This window comes from Salvelinus fontinalis, chromosome 37 (genome assembly GCF_029448725.1).
Source record: "Salvelinus fontinalis isolate EN_2023a chromosome 37, ASM2944872v1, whole genome shotgun sequence".
In the NCBI taxonomy this organism is placed as follows: Eukaryota; Metazoa; Chordata; class Actinopteri; order Salmoniformes; family Salmonidae; genus Salvelinus; species Salvelinus fontinalis.
In genome coordinates, this window is record NC_074701.1 from 25,120,076 (window position 1) to 25,144,511 (window position 24,436).

Below are 24,436 nucleotides of genomic sequence, written 5' to 3' on the forward strand. Positions count from 1 at the left end.
TGTACTACAGCCTACATTATAACATGTTATTTTCAGAGATGTGTCATGACGTTGGCCTGGGGGTAGGTTGATGACAGTCATAAATACCTCTTCCCCCCTTTTTCCTCTCTCTACCCTACTGATGTGAAATTTGAAAACGCCTTGGTTAACATAGATATTCTGGGAACATCAGAAGGTGGGGGGAAATGAACTATATTCTGGTAATCCAACCAATTGAACATATACGGTGGTACTTAATGAATATGATGTCAGTTCGGTTGTCATCTGGGACATTCCCATCAATGATAGGGTGACATAAACTCTACAGTGGAAAGTCTACACATCACAGTTATCGGATTCACATGGAATTGTTGTTTAATTTAAATGTTTGAATATGAAATTACTCATGATGGGATGAAATGTGATTTTAGCTACTAAAATGTGAGAATATGGTTTTCATGAGTGAATTAGGCCCAACTCAGTGGCCCACCCGCCCACGTGAAGAGACATAGGTTGTAAACTATGAAACACACCCCTTTTCTCCCTCCACTATATAAGCCCTTGACAAAAATTTCACCTCCTGTTCCAAGGATGTGAGGACGACGGTCCATACGTTGAAAAGGACTAACATGTCAACTACAGAACTAAGCCAACATCAGCGTGAGCTTGGTTGCGAATGGTATGAACTTTGAACTTTTATTCACTACAGAAGTGATATTGCCTAGACATTGAATTAGCAACAGCAGCTGCAAATGTAAATTAGGAAAGAACAGAGTATCCCGTCTACCACACAACAACGTTACTACAACGTATCCAAATGACCACCAGAGACATTCTTCAAAGGACAAAGGACTCGGTTGGGCAACACGGTCTCCCATCTACCACCAACCTACCGATGCGCAGCTCAGAGTAAATATTTATTGCATTTTACTTTTCCAAATGGGTGGTAATTTAGAATGCATAAGATACTGTATTTACGATAGCACAGCTTCGCCCTTTTGTTCCTCAGTCTTCCCGCTCTTTCACTCAAACCCAGCCCCTTTTCTTTTGTGTAACCAGCTGTCATATCTGTTCCACCCGCTAGGGACGTTTTCCTTTATGACGTAATTTGTAATCAAGGTATGATTCATTCTGTGTATATGTAATTCTGTGTGATTTGTTAGGTATATAGTAAATACATAATTAAACCCAATGTTGTATTGCTGATTCAACTTGTTAGCCAGGGTTTGTGAAGATAACCAAGAATTTACAACTTTCAGATGAGACTGAATTAAGGTGACGATTAATATTGACTGCTATTGATGTCAAATATTACTAGGTCTTTAAGAGTTTATTCGGAAGATAACAGCTCTATAAATATTATTTTGTGGTGCCCCGACTTTCTAGTTAATTACATTTACATGATTAGCTCAATCAGGTAATAGTTATTACGGAGAAAGGATTTTATAGAATAGCATGTCATATAACTTAATCCGGCATAGCCAAAGACACGACAGATGTGACTTAACTCATCTTCCAATAGTCCACCTAACCTCGCGACTTTCCTCACTCCCGATAGAGCAGGGATCGTTGAATAGATTCAGCCGCGGGCTGATTTTTTCTTGAGCGGATAATTTGTAGTCTGCAAATTGACTGCAATAAGCCCAAAACAAAGATAATATTTGACTAAAACAATCATTTCAAACCTTGCTTACATTGTATACGATCACATATACAATATCTCTCTATTATTCTTGGGAATACTTTGGAACAGATTTCCAAAATTAAAATCCCTTGGAGCTGATTGGCTCTTGGTTTTACAGTCTTTATATCTTTTAATAATAATAATAATACAATTGCTTGTGGGCCGCCAGTTGGGGAACCCTATTATAGAGTAGAATAGCTTTTGGTCAGTGAGACTGACAGTTATGTAATTTGGATTAGAGAAAGTGATTCAATTCACACAATCATTCAAGATTAGTGATCAAACATAATTGGATTGTAACTGATTCTAAATTCCCTTACAGGACACAGAAGGGTCTGTGGCATGCTAAGTAGGTCTTATCTGTGCAAACAGATGGGTTTTATCCCACTGACTTCCAGGCAGTCCGTGTCATGACTATAGAGATGACCATGGGTTTCTCTGGAAACAGGGGTCTTCATTCCCCACCATCAGCAACACTCTCATCCCCGACTCACCCCCTCTCACACATTCCTCTATGCGGTAGCACAGCTGGACAGAATATACACCTCAGTACGCCATCACTTCATCATACTGAGGTATTTATTAGACATGCACTAAGCCCTGACTTACCCTGGTTATTACCTATCAACGAATCAAATAAGCATCATTGTAGGTGGTTTAACACATATGTAGAATGTGGGTGTTATCTTGTCTTAAAAGCTTTTGGTTAGGAGATATCCAATACCATGTGTGCCCTTGTTGTTGTCATGATGCAAGGTTTCAGGTTTGAGGCCCTTTTTTATGATGTCACATTGGACCTCAGACCTCTTAAAGTGGAACAGTCAGCGTTTTAACTACTTTGCAGATATGAACAAACAGACAATCATAATATCAGTCAAAAATATCAAATTCTCAGTTTATGCTACAAAACCAACTTTATAAGAGGTTTTAAAAATAGGTTATATTTGACGCAAAATTCCATGATATACAGTAAGGCAATAGATGGATGCAGTTCAATGCATGATTCATATAATTTACCAATACATTTCTTGGTAGTCCCAAAAAATATTGCTATCAGGTTGTAAATCACAGCTGGCCTGGTACATTGTTTGCTTCCTGCACCCATTCAGGATGCACTGTTTCAATTTCAATGACTCAATATTTTGAACAAAAACGGACAACTGTAATTAAGGCTGGAAATGTCAATACAATCAAATTAGCAAGGGCAATGATCCCAAGTCAGTCATAATAGGGCTAATAGGCTAGAGCACGTGTCAAACACAAGACCCGCAGGTCGAATAGGAAACACAAGCGAGTATAAAGGAGTCAACAGTTGAGTCATCTACTTTATGAAATTGCAGCCTGATTCCCTGTAGCCAAGTTTTAGTTATTTGGAGTTATTAAATACTTTGTGATTAGGGTTACAGAATATTATGCACATCTCACGCAGAGCTGCAAAGGCTGGACAGGTATTATTTAGCTCTTTTTTGTTTTAATACGTTAAAATGCTATATATGTACATACTGTAAGTGGACATTATAAAGGGTCATGTTTTAAAAAATGTATTTTAAAAAATGGCACGTTTGGGTAGCAGTTGCATGTAAAAATAAATAAATAAATAAGCTATGTCTGGCCAGGCGAATTCATTGTTTTTTCAGTTTGGCCCGTGCACTGATTGAGTTTGACACCCCTGGGCTAGCGTATCTATTGATGTAACTAGCTATTTATTTAGTAAGCTAACAACACGGAGCCTAACGTTAGCTAACTAGCTGCTGACCGACTTTTTCACCTCATATCGTTTTTTTTGGGCTCCAGCTAGAGATGCTGCAGGTGTCACTTAGTTAGCTAGTAATAAATGTGAATCGCTTTGCTAGTAAGCTAGCTATGCTGAACTTGAATTATTGTTATAATAATTCGAGCAGGCTACTATTCCCCATCGTCAGTGCAAATTTGAAGGTCAACTCGCTGAAAAAGTTAGAGGTTTTATCTAATTTTCCATCATTAGATTTTAGCTCATCTCACTCTGGCTAGCGTTAGTTGTTGATCTTGTTGTTGTTGATGTGCATAGGCAACTGAGGGAGAGAGAGATTACCTTTTTATGGTTGTTTGATCAATTGGATTGTGAAGTTCCAAAATGTCAGAGGACTCCTGTGGTATTTGCATATTTGCAGAAATCCATTCGGGTGAATTTTGTGGAATTTTTCTACTGCATGTTAAAACACACAGTGCAGCTCAAAGTTAATTATTGCAGGCCCATGTGGGAAATGGCTTATTTGCATATAGGCCTACTGTAGCTCTGATTGTCTATGGCGCACCGGTCTGCGTAGACACCAGTTTACTGCAATGTCTATTAATTGTCCAAACGCACGGCCGTTTCCCACTCTATAATGCTATTGAGGTTTCACAAATGCCTTGCTATACGTCATTCCCAAACATTCTATGAATTTCTGAAAATTTTAAAATTAACATATGTAGGTGCTCGCTTGTACTCGCTTGTATATGAAAATATTTTTTATAAGATTTAATGTTGCTAAAATGTTGTCAGTTCCACTTTAAATCACTGTGAGCCCATTGTTTCACACTGAAAATGGAAGGTCCCGAAACAGTTTTTCTCCCTCCAGGGTAAGATGAAGACAAACAGTCAGTGAAATGGGTTATCAACGTGGTATCAGCCAGTTTATGTGCAGAGCAGATTGAAGTTATACCCTAGTTGGGAAAGATAAGACTACTCTTTAAAAAAGGAATGCCTGAGCTTACATAAATACGACCCAGCTTGTGAATTCTCTTCTAGCTGTGTGCTGAGAGAGAGAGGAATATGGGCTCGCTGAAGCTTAATTAAAACCAAGGTTGTGTCCTGTAGATGTTACGCTCCCCCGAACTGTCAACAGATTTCGACAGGCCGTTTGGCTAGGGCACAGACAGACAGCCACTGTAGCTTAGATTTTGAGCAAGGGTAGCTGTGTGTTACATGTTATGAAAATAATGAATGAAACTAATGAGATAATGTCAAGAGGACTATGGACATGTCCCATTTAGTTCATTTCATGTTAATGACCAGTACTCCCTGAGAACCCTTTCGATGACAATTCTGACCAATTATAAATACTTAAACTTAAATAAGTTATTCTTATAACCTTATTATGACCTTATTATGACGTGAATTCACCCACACACACGCGCATGCGCACACACACGCACACACACACACATGCACACGCACACGCAAACGCACACTTAGATTAGCAATGGCCTATTGTGTTAGCAAGTCTCATGTCAGATGATTTCCATTTCTCATTATGGAGGAAAAGTCATCCTATTCATGCTTCACGCATATTAAGAGTCACATTAGCCTTTCTCTTCAGATTAAGGAAGGAAGCTGGGAACATGTTCATTGTCTCATTTTAACTCCATATCCTTTTTATGGCAATCATATGAATGTCTTTGAATACTCAGCCAAAAGCTGCCTATAATTAGCTAAGTGAGGTCACTGATCTTAAAATGAAATACCATGTCTTGATGGAATGCACTAACTGTAAAAGCACTGTTTTTGGGGAGAATGAGAATTGGTCATACAGTATGTCAATAGACAACCAATTAATGGTTACAAAGTAAGTGGAAAATATTTAGCTACATACAGAATTTGTGTTGATGATGATGTTTGTCAATACAGAAGCTATTACGTTTTATTATCACTAATATGCAGCAATATTGATCTATTGATCTAGCCCACCGTTCAAGTGCAACATGCGATGAAAGGACCTTCCAATACAATCAGCACAGGAAATGATTTTTTTTACATCTGCTGTAGTACTGTTACTATAATAATGTAGTCAGCTACCTGTATAGAAATCCTATCTGTGCTTCTAATAAGGTCCCATCCTTCTTGTCATTGGCCCATTCTCATTGAGTGTCTCCTGCAACAGACCCTTTCTTTAGCAAAGATGTTTTAGTCTTGGAACCCATTCATGACCAGTGCTATTTTTTTATGGGTTGATAGGGGGTTCATCTTTTCTCTTAACTAGAAGACGTATTATTTAATCAGATGTCATAAATTCTCCTTTGTTTGCATAACAAGCAATGCAGAGCAAGTATCAGTAGGTGTCACGTTGTATAAATGATTGAAGACAGGCGCAGGAATTCGTAATAGGGGAGGACGAAGCCCAAAGGCACAGGGACGAAGCACAAAACAAACACGTATACAAAACACAGGGATGTAACCCAAACAGAATGAGCGAGATAAAATACACAGGACGAGACCCGCAATACACTACACGGTGCGAGATCCGTAATAGAAAATGCACAACAATACACAGGACGAGACCCGTAATAACAAGGGCACAATACACGCAGGATGAAAGCCGAAAACACAAAGCACAGGTACTCACAGATCAGCTGACATGGGTACAATAACCAACAAGACAATGGTGAACAGAGGGCACAGATATACAATTACTAATCAGGGGAATTGGAATCAGGTGTGTATAATGAGAGTTCAGGGATGCCTAGGGTCCGGTGACGTAGACCTCCGGAACTGGTGCACGGGAGTCAGTGACAGTAGGTCTATGTAGAGACTGAAAGAGTCTGTCTGTTTGACATATGCAACCCAGTGGGCAATGGAAGCCATTTGAAGTGAGCTTCTCGTGGAGCCGTGAAAGGTTCAACGAATTGTGTGAGGGGTAGAAATGTGCGGATTTCTCCGTTCTCTTCTCCGGCCGTTATGTGAGGCAGTTCAATGACGAGAAATGTCTCAGTCCCTGGTGCAAAAACGTTGTGCTATCCATGATCACAAGTACAGGACATCAATAAGCTGCTCCCAAACATTTTAAACCAGCATCAGGAATTTGAGTCTATCATGTGGGATTCAATTACATTATGAAGGGCAGCTCAGAACAGCTCAAAATGGATTTTAAAGAACTGATTGGGTCACTGTTTGACACCAACAAACGCCCCATAATATCTGGCCCTCTACCCTCCCTAAATCGTGGCATTGAACATTTCAGCAGACTTTTAGCCCTCCATAACTGGCTACGAGACTACTGCAGCTCTGTGGGTATAACATGTATTGACAATTTTGCTACCTTCTGGAGACAAAGCTTGTTTTATAATTATGATGGTATCCACCCAAATCATTTAGGTTCCTGGATCCTTTCACAGCGTTATAAGCCTGCGTTGAGACAATGACTTATATAATGGCCTTAAGCCCAGCTCAGTTAATCCCTACCATTGTGTCGATCAGTTGTCATAATGCTTCAGCAAATGTACATTATCCCAGCGGCATTGGAAGACACAATGTAAGTAACCTAATTTATGTCCCTCTAAATGCCCTGAATGTCTCTGCTGACCCCACTGCTATTGTATACAGTAATCATGTGCCTATAAACCAGAGTTATACTGTTAGCAGTCAGGCGGTGTGTCCTAGTAGGAAGTCCACTGTGTGCAGTTCACCCGACACTTACATAAATAGCATGAGCATGTCTACTTCTGCTAAGCTTCCCAGTAAAGCAACAACAATCAAGCATCCCAGAAAAGTGCTAAAAATAGCCCAAATTGACATTTGTAGCCTAAGAAACAAGGTTCATGAGTCAATAACTTGCTAGTAAGAGATGATATTCATAGTCTGACTATCTCTGATACAGTGGTAGCAATACATGATAATAACATCTACAGAAAAGACAGAAATGCCAATGGGGTGGTGTTGCGGTCTATATTAAAAACCACATTTCTGCAAATGTTCAAGAGAATCTCATGTTAAGTACTGTTGAAGTAATATGGTTAGGTTCATCTGCCTCACCTAATTCCATTCTTGTGGGAAGCTGCTATAAACTACCAAGTGCTAACAGTCTGTATCTGGATAATATGTGTGAAATGCTTGATATTGATATTAACAGAGAGGTATATTTTCTGTAACCAGTGCATGCAGCCTGGTTCAGGTAATCAGTCAACCTACCAGGGTAGTTACAAACAGCACAGGAATTAAATCATCAACATGTATTGATCACATCTTTACTAATGTGGCAGGAATTTGCTTTAAAGCAGTATCCAAATCCATTGGATGTAGTGATCACAATATAGTAGCCATATCTAGGAAAACCAAAGTTCCAAAGGCTTGGCCTAATATAGTGTATAAGAGGTCATACAAACGTTTTTTTTGTATTGATTCTTATGTTGATGATCTAAATCATGTTTGCAGGTCTGTGGTGTGTAATGAGGAGCAACCAGACGCTGCACTTGACAAATTTATGAAATTGCTTATTCCAGTTACTAATAAGCATGCACCCATTTGTCACGTTCCTGACCTATTTATGTTAGTTTTTGTGTGTTAGTTGGTCAGGACGTGAGGTTGGGTGGGCATTCTATGTTATCTGTTTCTATGTTGGTTTTGGTTTGCCTGGTATGGCTCTTGATTAGAGGCAGGTGGTTTGCGTTTGCCTCTAATTAAGAGTCATATTTAGGTAGGGCATTCTCACTGTTTGTTTGTGGGTGATTGTCTCCTGTGTCCGTATGTTATGTTCGTACCACATGGGACTGTAGCGTTTGTTTGTTTCGTTTTCGTTTCGATGTCGTCTGTTTCCTGTACGTAAGTTTATGTTTAGTTATGTAAGTTTATGTTCAGGTCTCGTCAACGTCGTTTTGTTATTTTGTAGTTTTGAAAGTGTTTTGTTTCGTTTCGTGTTGCCATCTTTATCGTTGTTCTAATAAAGATGGCTTATTTCCCGCAAGCTGCGTTTTGGTCTTCAGATCCCTCTCTCCTCACCTCATCCGAGGATGAGGAAAGCGACAGTCTTTACACCATTAAGAAAATTACTTTAAAAACTGTTAGGTTCCATTGGATTGATGAGGAATTAAAAAATTATATGGTTGAGAGGGATGAGGAAAAAAGGTATGGCAACATGTCTGGCAGCACAATCGATTGGCAAACGTAGATTGAGAAATCATGTGACTAAATCTAATAACAAAAAGAAGAAGAAACTATACTATGAAACAAAGATAAATTATATAAAGAATGATAGTAAAAGGCTTTGGAGCACCTTAAATGAAATTTAAGGGCAAAAAGGCAAACTCAGCTCCATCACACGTGGTCCCGTGTGGCTCAGTTTGTAGACCATGGCGCTTGCAACGCCAGGGTTGTGGGTTCAATTCCTACGGGGCGACCAGGGTTCAATTCCCACGGAAGAACCAGGATGAATATGTATGAACTTTCCAATTTGTAAGTTGCTCTGGATAAGAGAGTCTGCTAAATGACTTAAATGTAAATGTAATCATTCATTGAATCAGATGGCTCATTTATCTCAAAACCCACTGATATTGCCAACTTCTTTAATTATTTTTAATTGGCAAGATTAGCAAACTTAGGCATGACATGCCAGCAACAAACGCTGACACTACACATCGAAGTATATCTGACCAAATTATGAAAAACAATCATTGTAATTTTGAATTCCGTAATGTAGGAGACATGAAAAAATTATTGTTGTCTGTCAACAACAACAAGCCAACATGGATGGAAAATTACTGAGGATAATAGCGGACGATATTGCCACTCCTATTTGCCATATCTTCAATTTAAGCCTACTAGAAAGTGTGTCCTCAGGCCTTGAGGGAAGCAAAAGTCATTCCGCTATCGAAGAATAGTAAAGCCCCCTTTAGGGGCTCAAATAGCAAACCAATCAGGCTGTTACTAACCCTTAGTAAACTTTTGGAAAAAAATGTTTTTGACCAGATACAATTCTATTTTACAGTAAACAAATTGGCAACAGACAACAGACGCTTATAGTGAAGTACAATCAACAAGCACTTTACTGATTACTGATTATTAGCTGAGAGAAATTGATGATAAAAAGATTGTGGGGCCTGTTTTGTTAGACTTCAGTGCGGCTTTTGACATTATCGATCATAGACTGCTGCTGGAAAAACGTATATGTGCTATACACCCCCTGCTATATTGTGGATAAAGAGTGACCTGTCTAACAGAACATAAATGGAATGGAAGCCTCTCCAACATAATCCAGGTAGAATCAGGAATTCCCCAGGGCAGCTGTCTAGGCCCCATACTTTTTTCAATCTTTACTAACGACATGCTTTGAGTAAAGCCAGTGTGTCTATGTATGCAGATGACTCAACACTATACACGTCAGCTACTACAGTGACTGAAATGACTCATCAAAGAGCTGCAGTTAGTTTCAGAATGGGTGGCAAGGAATAAGTTAGTCCTAAATATTTCTAAAGCTAAAAGCATTGTATTTGGGACAAATCATTCACTAAACCCTAAACCTCAACTAACTCTTGTAATGAATAATGTGGAAATTATTGCTTGGAGTAATCCTGGATTGTAAACTGTCAAGTTCAAAACATATTGATACAACAGTAGCTAAGATGGGGAGAAGTCTGTCCATAATATAGCGCTTCTCTGCCTTATCACCAGTATCAACAAGGCAGGTCCTACAGGCCCTAGTTTTGTCACGCCTGGACTACTATTCAGTTGTGTGGTCAGATGCCACAAAGAGGGACTTAGGAAAATTGCAATTGGCTCAGAACAGGGCAGCACGGCAGGCCCTTGGATATACTCAGAGAGCTAACATTAATAATTTGCATGTCAATCTCTGCTGTCTCAAAGTGGAGGAGAGATTGACTTCATCACTACTTGTATTTGCGAGAAGTGTTGACATGTTGAATGTACCAAGCTGTCTTTTTGAACTACTAGCACACAGCTTGGACACCCATTCATACCCCACAAGACATGCCACCAGAGGTCTCTTCACAGTCCCCAAGTCCAGAACAGACTTTGGCACACATTACTACATAGAGCCATGACTACATGGAACTCTATTCCACATCGAGTAACTCATGCAAGCAGTAATATTAGATTTAAAAAACAGATACAAATATAACTTATGGAACAGAGACACAAACCCAGGCACAGACACACGATACATATACACTCATAATAACATACGCACTATACACACATGTACACATGGATTTTGTGTTGTAGATATGTGGTAGAAGAGTTGTGGCCTGAGGGCACACACTTAATGTGTTGTGAAATCTGTTGTGAATGTATTGTAATGTTTTTAAAATTGAATAACTGCCTTAATTTTGCTTCCTTGGCAGCAGCTTAATGGAATCCATAATAAATACAAATACAGATAGGTGTGATGTAATCAGATGAATTGAGTCTTCTGAGAGCTGATTTACGTAGTGACCCAGAGAATACTGAGCCTGTATCTCAGCTTTAACGGCAAATCAATTCCAGCACATATCTGAAAGGCATCAAAGATGAGTGTGAACTTTTTTGCCTTCTAAAGGTGACAGAGAGACATTTTTCTGTAGGTCCAGTCCTTTATTAGGGACTTTTGTTATTGTATTTCAACACAGTATTCCAAGGTTCTCTGTTCAGTTCATGAGGTGTATTTTTAATGGGATAAATAACCCTTCTAGGTTCTATATAGCCTTTTTTTTCTAAGAGTGTACAGTAGTTACAACAAGGACTGATCCAGGCTACAATTTTGTCTCTCTCTCTCGCTCCCTCTCTCTCTCTCTTGCTCTCTTTCTGCTTTCCTCCCCTCCCCTCCCCTCTCCCTCCTGCCCCCCCCCCCCCCTCCCTCTCCCTCTCCTCCAGACACCATGACCCAGTCGGAGGATAAGCACTCACAAGTGGACGGCACAGATACTGAAATGGACGTCATAGACGCTGAAATGCACTCCACTGAAAGGTGACTTCCAGCCACTTCACCTTCCCAAACTTTTTGGTGAGTAAACTGAATCCTTCACAGTTCTGTGGACAGATAAGAGACACATGCTCCTTCCCCCTGCCTGTCACTGTCTACTTGCTTTCTCATAAAGACCTAACTGTATATAATGGTAATTGTAGAAAGTCTTTATGCCCCAACTGAGGAGAGCTGTCTTCAGCTGAATCAAGAATCTTTTTAATGTTTTTGTCGTTGTTTTCTGCCGGCCCCCTCTGAAATGGCAGTCAGCTGACTGGGCCTAAACTTCTCTTGCTTTAAACTTGCAGTATTGATTGGCTGGACCCAGTAGAAATTGTGTTTTCATCTGGGTGAGAAACATGCCTGGGCAAAATCTTTATTTCTTAATTAAGAGGCAGTCTCAATGATGGGGCCACCGTTTCATTCCCTTTTGTAGAATGACTAAAAGTACACATCATCATCAATTTGAGATTGCCTCCATCTGCAGAATAGGCCTTTATGACATACAGACATATGTTGTGTGTGAGTGTGTCAGACGAAGGGGATACACATCCCTACTGTGTGTCAGACAAGGGGCATGTGGTGATGGATATTGATCGGTGATCAGATGCATTAATGTGGACTGTTTATTGTTTCTCACACTGGGTCGATGTGGGATTGTGCGTGAATGTGCATGTGTGTGAACATTTGTGTATGTGTGTTCATGCTTGTGGGTGTGCGTGTGTGTGGGGGAGGGGCTGTACATGTCTGTAAGTGTGATTGTACTTTTCACTTGCTCCACTCAGAAATCAATTAATGAAGAATGGAGAGATTCCAGACTATGTGACCATTTTTAAGGATTGCGACCTACGTAGAAAGGCTAGTTACGTGACTCATGTTCAACATTGTTCAATCAACTGGTGTCCTTCAAAATAGCCTCTGGATTTAGTTTATTTATGATTATGCATTGGCTCAGATTTGTGTAGTTAATATACTGACCTATGGGTTGATATAAGTGCAATTCCCTACCACACAATATCATTCGGACTTGATTGGCATTGGCAATCTACTCCCAAATATTTTGTGCCTACCTAACCACTCAAATGGTGGCCTAAATTAATGATGGACTTCTGTCAGTTCAATGAAAAGAAAAATAGGAGGTCCATTCAGTTTTATATGAACACTTTTCCATCCATATTGGCAGAGATGAGTTTCAATTGTATTTCAACAGAGGCCTGCAGGGCCAGATTGACTATTCGAGGCAATGTTCTGTACGCTAAACAAGATTGACTTCATGATCGATAGAACAGGCCTTACGTCAGGCCAAAATAATTGTTTCAAGCTCTGCTGGGGTATACATGGGCTCTCAAATCTGCCTGGTTATAAATCCGATAGAACTGTGTCAACATCCGTTTGTGAAACTAAGCTAGCAATATTCACCAAGTGATGTAATTAAACAGTTTTTGTCATTTCATTTTTGTGAATATAATTACTTGTCCAGAATAATGCCTGGGGTCCACTCATTGTTTGTCTCCTATTAAAGTAACTTTTTCCATATTTCTATGAAATATGACCTACAATTAATTACAATATGAGTGAAATAGTTTTCCTTCCAAAAAATAGTATTTCAAGTATTTTAAAAAGCAGCTTTTCTGTGTTAGAATGATGTGGGCATATCCCAACAACAGAATGGGCCGGTCAGTTTGTATGCGCCTGGTGTTTTTGGCATGACCGTTTATGTACCGGAATAAATACGATTGTCCTAACCCTCTGCTCTCTGCGCCTGACTCCAAACCCACTACTCCTAGAAGTCCTGACAGGTGTGGACATATACTGGTCAATAAAAATATTCATGCATTTTGACCACTGATTGGCCAGCTCAGCCAATGAGCCAACATGACAACATATTCTAGGAGGAAATAGCAAGCATTTTTGAAACGGTCTGTTTGAGATACAAGTTTTGGGTGGGGGTTTTGAAGTGTTTTTCGCCAATTTATGCTCTGGCCACAAATACGAGTATAGGACGAGCCAACAATATTATTTGGTTATGAGTTAACAGAATATTAACATTTAACCGTTAGATTTGCACTGGACAGTTACTAACAGCTCTTGGGGAAAGTTAATTATACAGTAACTCAGCGGCTTGGTATTCATGTATGGATATAGTATTTCATGTCAACCCATGTTATATTCTTCATTTAAGTCTGTAGTAAACAGTAGAAACCGGGTCTCATACCCGATAATAAGGTTGGGGACAAACAGGGGCTGTATGAAAGGTTAATATGAGGACTCAGTGTTGAGATAATTGGAACCGCTGAGACATCATTAAAATGGGTCTTGCATATTATAAATGATGAAGGTTAGGTTAGGTGACTTTGTTTTGAACTGGTTCTGGAATCTGTTAAAGCTGTTTTATACCGTCGTTTTTCATATAAACAGAATAAACTAGTCATGATTATTTTATAACTGTTGTGTTCTTTGCTGAGTTGTTGCTCACGAGTCTGTACGTGTGTGCTTTTGGTATTCAGATGCAGTCTTGAACCGCGTTCATTTGCAACTCTTAAATATTTACTATGCTGCCTACAGTAGATTTAGGTTCAATGATGTTTTCCAATGTGATTATTTTTTATACACCAATTAAGTATGCAATGATGAGTGACAGGGCAGATTATTGGGGAACAACAAAGCCACAAGGCTGTAGACATGTCTGTCGATCAGAACACAGATTTTTGTAAACCTATTTTTTAATGATTGTTATGGACTCAGTGCTTTGCTGTGTACTGCATTATGAGTTACTGTTAAAATTGCAGGCATTGTCTGTTTATATCCTAAAAAACATCCCCTCCTCCTTAAAGGAACACTTATTATGATCCGTCCTTGCAGCCCAGGAGGGGTATTTTTTCATGCATGACAAGACTGCAAAAGTACTCACCTCAAGGAATGTTGCCATCCTTTTGGTAAAATCTTAAGGTGGCATTAGTTCTTATGGAGGCACAAATTACAACTTAGCCATACTGTTGTATTCCAAGCGTCCCTGTCTCTCTTCCCTTCAGGGCATCTATGGACTCTGTCATGATCTATAGGTGTAGAATTTGAGCCAGTTTGCTACATCAGGAAACATTTTCCTGCAGCAACTAGACATGTGAATTATTATGTGGACTATAATTAATGGACATTTTTGTAAGGGTTGATACATCTTTCATATGGGAAAACCAAGTCTGAAATTTTAATGTGGAAATTACAAACTTCAGAAAACTTTTTAAACCTCAAATACACTATAACGTTCTAAATGTCCTGCATTGCATGAAAGTTCTCCAAGGTGATCAAATTAAGATCCTACATCTGCATAGCATGACTGCCATTAATTAAGAACAATGGGTAGAGGTGGGCAGAACATGACAATGAGAGATGAAGGGTATAGAGGAGTAGGGGAGCCAGAAGCCCACAGTGTGACTCTACCCTTGATTACTTTTTAATTGGCTACTTGTAAAGGCCCCAGGGCTGTTGTCACCAGACAAAGTAGCTGGCAAGGCAAAGTGATCTGAATTCCATGTCAGTCTTGAGGCGTGGATAAGGGAACGGGCAGGTATACAGAAGTGGGTGAAGACACATTCTGTCAATCCCCTAGTCAGTGGAGCTGCTATGTTCTAAATAACTCAATCTGGGACCTTTTAAAAAGACAGATAGTGGCGCTATCATTTCCCTTCAGTTATTCAGTGCATCTGCCCAATCAAATGGGGATTTCAAAAATACTATATTAGCTCTACAGCCATGATTTATTATGTTCCTCACGAATGAAAACTTATCGTCGTACTACAGTGCATTCGGAAAGTACTTAGACCCCTTGACTTTTTCCACATTTTGTTACGTTACAGCCTTATTCTAAAATAGATGAAATAGTTTTTTCCCTCATCAATCTACACACCATACCCTATAATGGCAAAACAAAAAACGTTATTTTTTTACATTTTTGCAAATGTATTAAAAATTTAAAAAAGGGAAATATCACATTTAAGTATTCAGACCCTTTGCTCAGTACTTTGTTGAAAAACAATTGGCAGCATTTACAGCCTTGAGTCTTCTTGGGTATGACGCTACAAGCTTGGCACATGTATTTGGAGAGTTTCTCCAATTCTTCTCTGCAGATTTTCTCAAGCTCTCTCAGGTTGCATGGGGAGCGTCGCTGCACAGCTATTTTCAGGTCTCTCCAGCGATGTTTGATTGGGTTCAAGTCCGGGCTTTGGCTGGGCCACTCAAGGACATTCAGAGACTTGTCCCGAAGCCACTCCTGTGTTGTCTTGGCTGTGTGCTTAGGGTAGTTGTCTTGGCTGTGTGCTTAGGGTCGAGGTCCTGAGCGCTCTGGAGCAGGTTTTCATCAAGGATCTCTCTGTACTTTGCTCTGTTTATCTGTCCTTCGATCCTGACTAGTGTCCCAGTCCCTGCTGCTGAAAAACATCCCCACAGCATGATGCTGCCACCACCATGCTTCACTGTAGGGATGATGCCAGGTTTCCTCCAGATGTGACTCTTGGCATTCAGGCCGAAGAGTTCAATCTTGGTTTCATCAGACCAGAGGATCTTGTTTCTCATGGTCTGAGAGTCCTTTAGGTGCCTTTTGGCAACTCCAAGCAGGCTGTCATGTACCTTATACTGAGGAGTTGCTTCCGACTGGCCACTCTACCATAAAGGCCTGATTGGTGGAGTGGTGCAGAGATGGTTGTCCTTCTGGAAGGTTCTCCTACCTCCACAGAGGAACTCTGGAGCTATGTCAGAGTGACTGTCGGGTTCTTGGTCACCTCCCTGACCAAGGCCCTTCTTCCCCCATTGGCTGGTTGGCCTGCTGTAGTAAGAGTCTTGGAGGTTCCAAACTTCTTCCATTTAAGAATGAAGGACGTCACTGTGTTCAGACATTTTTTGGTATCCTTACCCAGATCTGTTCCTCGACACAATCCTGTCTCGGACCTCTACGGACAATTCCTTAGACCTCATGGCTTGGTTTTTGCTCTGACATGCACTGTCAACTGTGGGAACTTGAATAGACAGGTGTGTGCCTTTCCAAATCATGTCCAATCAATTGAATTTACCACAGGTGGACTCCAATCAAGTTCTAGAAACATCTCAACGGTGATCAATGGAAACAGCGTGCACTTGTCCTCTTCCTCAGTTGTGCACCGGGGCCTCCCACTCCCCTTTCTATTCGGATTAGAGACAGTTTGCGTTGTTCTGTGAAGGGAGTAGTACACAGTGTTGAACGAGATCTTCAGTTTCTTGGCAAGTTCTTGCATGGAATAGCCTTCATTTCTGAGAACAAGAATAGACTGATAAGTTTCAGAAGAAAGTTATTTGTTTCTGGACATTTTGAGCCTGTAATCGAACCCACAAATGCTGATGCTCCAAATACTCAACTAGCTCAACTAGCTATTTTATACATTCAGCATCACTCCATCAAGCGAAATATGGTATTATTGTTAACAAAGATACGGTGCCTTCAGAAAGTATTTACACCCCTTCACTTTTTCCACCTTTTGTTTGGGATTAAAATATATTTCATTGTCATTTTTTTTTGTCAATTATCCAGACAAAATACTTTGTTTGTGGAAGTGGAAGAAAAATTCTAACATTTGTAAAAAAAATATATATATAAAAAAGAAAACACAAATATATCTTCCTTACATAAGTATTCAACCCCCTGAGTCAATACACCTTTTAATCACCTTTGAATCACCTTTGGCAGCGATTACAACTGTGAATACGTTTTCTGGGTAAGTCTCTAAGAGCTTTGCACACCTGGATTGTACAATATTTGCAAGCTATTCTTTTTAAAATTCTTGAAGCTCTGTCAAGTTGGTAGTTAATCATTGCTAGATTGCCATTTTCAAGTCTTGCCATAGATTTTCAAGCCGATTTGAGTCAAAAGTGTAACTAGGCCACTCAGGAACATTCAATGTCATCTTGGTAAGTAACTCCAGTGTATATTTGGCATTGGGTTTTAGGTTATTATCCTGCTGAAAGATGATTTTCTCCCAGTGTCTGTTGGAAAGCAGACTGAACCAGGTTTTCTTCTAGGATTATGCCTGTGCTTAACTCTATTCCGTTTCTTTTTATCTTACAAAACGTCCAAGTCCTTGCAGTTGACAAGCATACCCATTACATGATGCAGCCACCACCATCCTTGAAAATATGGAGAGTGGTACTCAGTGATGTGTTGTGTTCTATTTGCCCCAAACATAACACTTTGTATTCAGGATAAAAAGTGAATAGCTTTGCCAAATTTTTTGCAGTTTTACTTTAGTTTCTTATTGCAACATAATGCATGTTTTGGAATATTTTTATTCTGTACGGGCTTTCTTCTTTTCACTCTGTAATTTAATTTAGTATTGTAGAGTAACTATGCTGTTGTTGATCCATCCTCAGTTTTCTCCTATCACAGCCATTAAACTCTCTAACTGTTTTAAAGTCACCATTGGCCTCCTGGTGAAATCCCTGAAGGGTTTCCTTCCTCTATGGCAACTGAGTTAGAAAGGACGCCGGTATCTTTGTAATGACTGGGTGTATTCATACACCATCCAAAGTGTAATTTATAACTTCACCATACTCAAAGTGTCTGCTTTTTAAAACGTTTACCCATCTGCCCTTCTTTGCAAGGCACTGGAAAATCTCCCAGGTTTCGTGATTGAATCTGTGTTTGAAATTCACTGCTCAAGTGAGGGACCTTACAGATAATAATATATGTGAGGTACAGAGATGAGGTAGTCATTCAAAAATCATGTTAAACACTATTATTTCACACAGAGTGAATTGATGTTACTTAATATGTGATTTGTTCAGCACATTTTTACTCCTGAACTTATTTAGGCTTGCCATAACAAAATTGTTAACTACTTATTGACAAAAGACATTTTAGCTTTTCATTTTTAATTACATTTCTAAACATTTCTATAAACATAATTAAACTTTGACATTATGGGGTATTGTGTAGGCCAATGACACAACATCTCAATTTAATCCATTTTAAATTCAGGCTGTAACACAACAAAATGTGGAAAAAGTCAAGGGGTGTTAATACTTTCTGAAGGCACTGTATATACATATTTTTCAGGATGTATCTCTGGAAATAATCAGAATTCATGTAAACATGACAGTTTTGAAAACATAGCTTTTCCAAAAAATAGTGGTCTCTTGGCATAAGTTGGGTTAAGTTGAGCCGCGGGACAGGGTATGTAAAGCCGTCTACAAATTTCTATGTTGTGTCATGACATTGGCCTGTGGGTAAGGTTTATGACCCCCCATAAATACCTTTCTCCCTTCCCTCTCTCTCTGACTCTACTGAGGGACTCTTGATAGCCTTTGTTAAACATAGAGAGTCTAGGAACATCAAACAAGTGGAGGGAAAGGAACCATATTTCAGTAATAGAACCAGTTGAAAATATGCGTTGGTACTTAATGAATATGATGTCAGTTCGGTTGTCATCTGAGACATTATGACTGATGACAGGACGACATAAACTGTATCTGGGAAAGTCTACACATCATAGTTATCAGATTCACATGGAATTGTTGTGCAATTTAAATGAAATTATTTGTGAAAAGATTAAATGTAATTTTAGCTTCCAAAGGAGAGAATTGGGTTTTCATAAGATTAGAGCTCTGCTCAATCAGTGGCCCGCCCCTGTGAAGAGACATGGGTTATAAACTATGAAACACACCCTTCTCTCCCTCCACTATATAAGCCCTTGGCGAAAATGTAACCTTCTGTTTCGGGTACATTAGGATGACGGTCCGATGTCAGAAGGATTCAGATAATAACTACAGAACGAAACCAACCTCTGCGTGAGCTTTGGTTGCGAATGGTATGAACTTTGAACTCTTATTCGCTACAGAAGTGATACCTCCTAGCCGTTGAGTTAGCAGCGGCCGCTGTAAACGTGGGCTAGGAAAGGACGGACAGAGTATCCCATCTACCACACATGACGACACTACAGCGTATCCCGTTCACCACCAGAGACACTCTTCAAAGGACAAAGTACTCTGTTGGGAAACACGGCCTTCCATCTACCACCAACCTATTGAAGCGCAGCTCAGAGTAAATATTTATTGCATTTTCCTTTTCCAAATGCGGTAATTTAGAATGCAAAAGATTCTGTATTTACGAGAGTAGCTGCCTACGGCCCGATAGAGACATCGCTTCTCCCTTTGTTCTTCAGTCTTCCCGCTCTTTCACTCAAACCCAGCCCCCTTTTCTTTGTGCAACCAGCTGTCATATCTGTTCCGTCCACTAGGGACGTTTTCCTTTATGACATCATTTGTAATCAAGGTGTAATTCTGTGTATATGTAATTCTGTGTGATTAGTTAGATATATAGTAAATAAATAATTAAACCCAATTTTGTATTGCTGATTCAAATTGTTAGCCAGGGTTCGTGAAGATAACCAAGAATTTACAACTTTCAGATGAGACTGAAAAAAGGTGACGATTAATATTGACTGATATTGATATAAAATATTACTAGGTCTTTCAGAGTTTATTCGGAAGATAACAGCTCTATAAACACTCTTTCATGGTGCCCCGAATTTCTAGTTAATTACATTTACATGATTAGCTCAATCAGGTAATATTAATTACAGAGAAAGAATCTTATAGAATAGCATGTCATATCACTTATCCGGCATAGCCAAAGACACGACAGTTGAATGAAATATTTCCACTACCTTTTTAAAACCATGTCAATCTTCATTTCCCAAACACAATTCAACACAAACCCAATCTCTTATTTGTCTTTTAATAATTCTAAGCGTATTTTAACACAGGCTTAACACCTAACAAACATTGTATTTTTTTAAAACACTTTCAACATAGGCCCTGTTGTTACCTCATATCCCAGCAATAACGCCTTGCATTACGCCTGGAAAGAAAACACTTAAATTTGCTCAACTTGCCATTGGCTTGATTTACCCCATGGTCATTGGATCAACTTACCTCAAAGCAAACATTTTGACTATATTAGTTCACAATCTACTTTGATTTAGTTACAAGCATCATGAAACCACTGGTGAAAGTCTGTTTTTTGGACCTAACTTGCTTAACACTTTTTCCATGTGGTTTCATCTTTCACAGACTCCATGAAATGATGATCTCGTCCTAAATATTTGGTCAAATTATTTGTTTTGTGTATAGTTATCTAGAAACAAGGGTAGCTCAACTTACCCCTTTGGCTCAACTTACCCCTCTCTCCACCTATTTGTTCTACCCAGTCTTCAGTACAAGATTGAATTTGAACTTTTGTTATTTCAAGGCAACCAGGTTTTGTTTCCTGTGCTCTATTTCAGTAGTTCCATTATCTTTTTTATTTTCTTATCTTCTACTTGGTCACAATCCCGGATCCGGGAGCACCCTCATCAGTAAAAAAGCTGACTAGCATAGCCTAGCATAGCGCCACAAGTAAATACTAGCATCTAAATATCATGAAATCACAAGTCCAAGACACCAGATGAAAGATACACATCTTGTGAATCCAGCCATCATTTCTGATTTTTGAAATGTTTTACAGGAAAAACACAATATGTATTTCTATTAGCTAACCACGATAGCAAAAGACCCAACTTTTTTTTTCACAATTTTTTACTGCATAGGTAGCTATCACAAATTCGACCAAATAAAGATATAAATAGTAATTAACCAAGAAACAACTTCATCAGATGACAGTCTTATAACAGATTTATTGTATAGCATATGTTTTGTTAGAAAAATTTGCATATTTCAGGTATAAATCCTAGTTTTACATAGTTTTACATACGTTTCACCAAAACAGCTAGAATAACTACAGAAACCAACGTGAAATACCTAAATACTCATCATAAAACATTTATGAAAAATACACAGTGTACAGCAAATGAAAGACAAACATCTTGTGAATCCAGACAATATTTCCGATTTTTTAAGTGTTTTACAGCGAAAACACAATATAGCATTATATTAGCTTACTACAATAGCCTACCACACAGCCCCATTCATTCAACATAACGTTAGCGATAGCGAATAAACCAGCAAATGATATACATTTTTTCACCAACTATCTCAAACTTCATCAGATGACAGTCCTATAACATCATATTACACAATACATATATGGTTTGTTTGAAAATGTGCATATTTAGCAGCACAAATCGTGGTTTTACAATGTGAATAGTAGCCAAACTGCAAACAAAATGTCGGGAAAATGTCAAATCTTGGAGAGGCACCTAATCTAATCAATAACTAATCATAAACTTGACTAAAAAATACAGGTTGGACAGCAAATGAAAGATACACTAGTTCTTAATGCAACAGCTGTGTTCGATTTTTAAAATTAACGTTACTATGACATACAGCATGGACTCTGTCATGATCTATAGGTGTAGAATTTGAGCCAGTTTGCTACATCAGGAAACATTTTCCTGCAGCAACTAGACATGTGAATTATTATGTGGACTATAATTAATGGACATTTTTGTAAGGGTTGATACATCTTTCATATGGGAAAACCAAGTCTGAAATTTTAATGTGGAAATTACAAACTTCAGAAAACTTTTTAAACCTCAAATACACTATAACGTTCTAAATGTCCTGCATTGCATGAAAGTTCTCCAAGGTGATCAAATTAAGATCCTACATCTGCATAGCATGACTGCCATTAATTAAGAACAATGGGTAGAGGTGGGCAGAACATGACAATGAGAGATGAAGGGTATAGAGGAGTAGGGGAGCCAGAAGCCCACAGTGTGACTCTACCCTTGATTACTTTTTAATTGGCTACTTGTAAAGGCCCCAGGGCTGTTGTCACCAGACAAAGTAGCTGGCAAGGCAAAGTGATCTGAATTCCATGTCAGTCTTGAGGCGTGGATAAGGGAACGGGCAGGTATACAGAAGTGGGTGAAGACACATTCTGTCAATCCCCTAGTCAGTGGAGCTGCTATGTTCTGAATAACTCAATCTGGGACCTTTTAAAAAGACAGATAGTGGCGCTATCATTTCCCTTCAGTTATTCAGTGCATCTGCCCAATCAAATGGGGATTTCAAAAATACTATATTAGCTCTACAGCCATGATTTATTATGTTCCTCACGAATGAAAACTTATCGTCGTACTACAGTGCATTCGGAAAGTACTTAGACCCCTTGACTTTTTCCACATTTTGTTACGTTACAGCCTTATTCTAAAATAGATGAAATAGTTTTTTCCCTCATCAATCTACACACCATACCCTATAATGGCAAAACAAAAAACGTTATTTTTTTACATTTTTGCAAATGTATTAAAAATTAAAAAAAGGGAAATATCACATTTAAGTATTCAGACCCTTTGCTCAGTACTTTGTTGAAAAACAATTGGCAGCATTTACAGCCTTGAGTCTTCTTGGGTATGACGCTACAAGCTTGGCACATGTATTTGGAGAGTTTCTCCAATTCTTCTCTGCAGATTTTCTCAAGCTCTCTCAGGTTGCATGGGGAGCGTCGCTGCACAGCTATTTTCAGGTCTCTCCAGCGATGTTTGATTGGGTTCAAGTCCGGGCTTTGGCTGGGCCACTCAAGGACATTCAGAGACTTGTCCCGAAGCCACTCCTGTGTTGTCTTGGCTGTGTGCTTAGGGTAGTTGTCTTGGCTGTGTGCTTAGGTTCGAGGTCCTGAGCGCTCTGGAGCAGGTTTTCATCAAGGATCTCTCTGTACTTTGCTCTGTTTATCTGTCCTTCGATCCTGACTAGTGTCCCAGTCCCTGCTGCTGAAAAACATCCCCACAGCATGATGCTGCCACCACCATGCTTCACTGTAGGGATGATGCCAGGTTTCCTCCAGATGTGACTCTTGGCATTCAGGCCGAAGAGTTCAATCTTGGTTTCATCAGACCAGAGGATCTTGTTTCTCATGGTCTGAGAGTCCTTTAGGTGCCTTTTGGCAACTCCAAGCAGGCTGTCATGTACCTTATACTGAGGAGTTGCTTCCGACTGGCCACTCTACCATAAAGGCCTGATTGGTGGAGTGGTGCAGAGATGGTTGTCCTTCTGGAAGGTTCTCCTACCTCCACAGAGGAACTCTGGAGCTATGTCAGAGTGACTGTCGGGTTCTTGGTCACCTCCCTGACCAAGGCCCTTCTTCCCCCATTGGCTGGTTGGCCTGCTGTAGTAAGAGTCTTGGAGGTTCCAAACTTCTTCCATTTAAGAATGAAGGACGTCACTGTGTTCAGACATTTTTTGGTATCCTTACCCAGATCTGTTCCTCGACACAATCCTGTCTCGGACCTCTACGGACAATTCCTTAGACCTCATGGCTTGGATTTTGCTCTGACATGCACTGTCAACTGTGGGAACTTGAATAGACAGGTGTGTGCCTTTCCAAATCATGTCCAATCAATTGAATTTACCACAGGTGGACTCCAATCAAGTTCTAGAAACATCTCAACGGTGATCAATGGAAACAGCGTGCACTTGTCCTCTTCCTCAGTTGTGCACCGGGGCCTCCCACTCCCCTTTCTATTCGGATTAGAGACAGTTTGCGTTGTTCTGTGAAGGGAGTAGTACACAGTGTTGAACGAGATCTTCAGTTTCTTGGCAAGTTCTTGCATGGAATAGCCTTCATTTCTGAGAACAAGAATAGACTGATAAGTTTCAGAAGAAAGTTATTTGTTTCTGGACATTTTGAGCCTGTAATCGAACCCACAAATGCTGATGCTCCAAATACTCAACTAGCTCAACTAGCTATTTTATACATTCAGCATCACTCCATCAAGCGAAATATGGTATTATTGTTAACAAAGATACGGTGCCTTCAGAAAGTATTTACACCCCTTCACTTTTTCCACCTTTTGTTTGGGATTAAAATATATTTCATTGTCATTTTTTTTTGTCAATTATCCAGACAAAATACTTTGTTTGTGGAAGTGGAAGAAAAATTCTAACATTTGTAAAAAAAAAAATATATATAAAAAAGAAAACACAAATATATCTTCCTTACATAAGTATTCAACCCCCTGAGTCAATACACCTTTTAATCACCTTTGAATCACCTTTGGCAGCGATTACAACTGTGAATACGTTTTCTGGGTAAGTCTCTAAGAGCTTTGCACACCTGGATTGTACA

At 39.4% G+C, this 24,436-nt stretch overlaps 1 protein-coding gene across 1 annotated transcript in view; it reads left to right on the forward strand.

The window, feature by feature from the left end:
• Positions 1 to 24,436, forward strand: part of LOC129836414 (muscarinic acetylcholine receptor M3-like) — a 126,863-nt gene that overhangs the window by 43,523 nt on the left and 58,904 nt on the right. Inside the window, exon 2 of the mRNA XM_055902535.1 lies at positions 11,262 to 11,391. The gene's annotated coding sequence lies outside the window, so the exon portion shown is untranslated. The remainder of the gene's footprint in view (positions 1 to 11,261; positions 11,392 to 24,436) is intronic.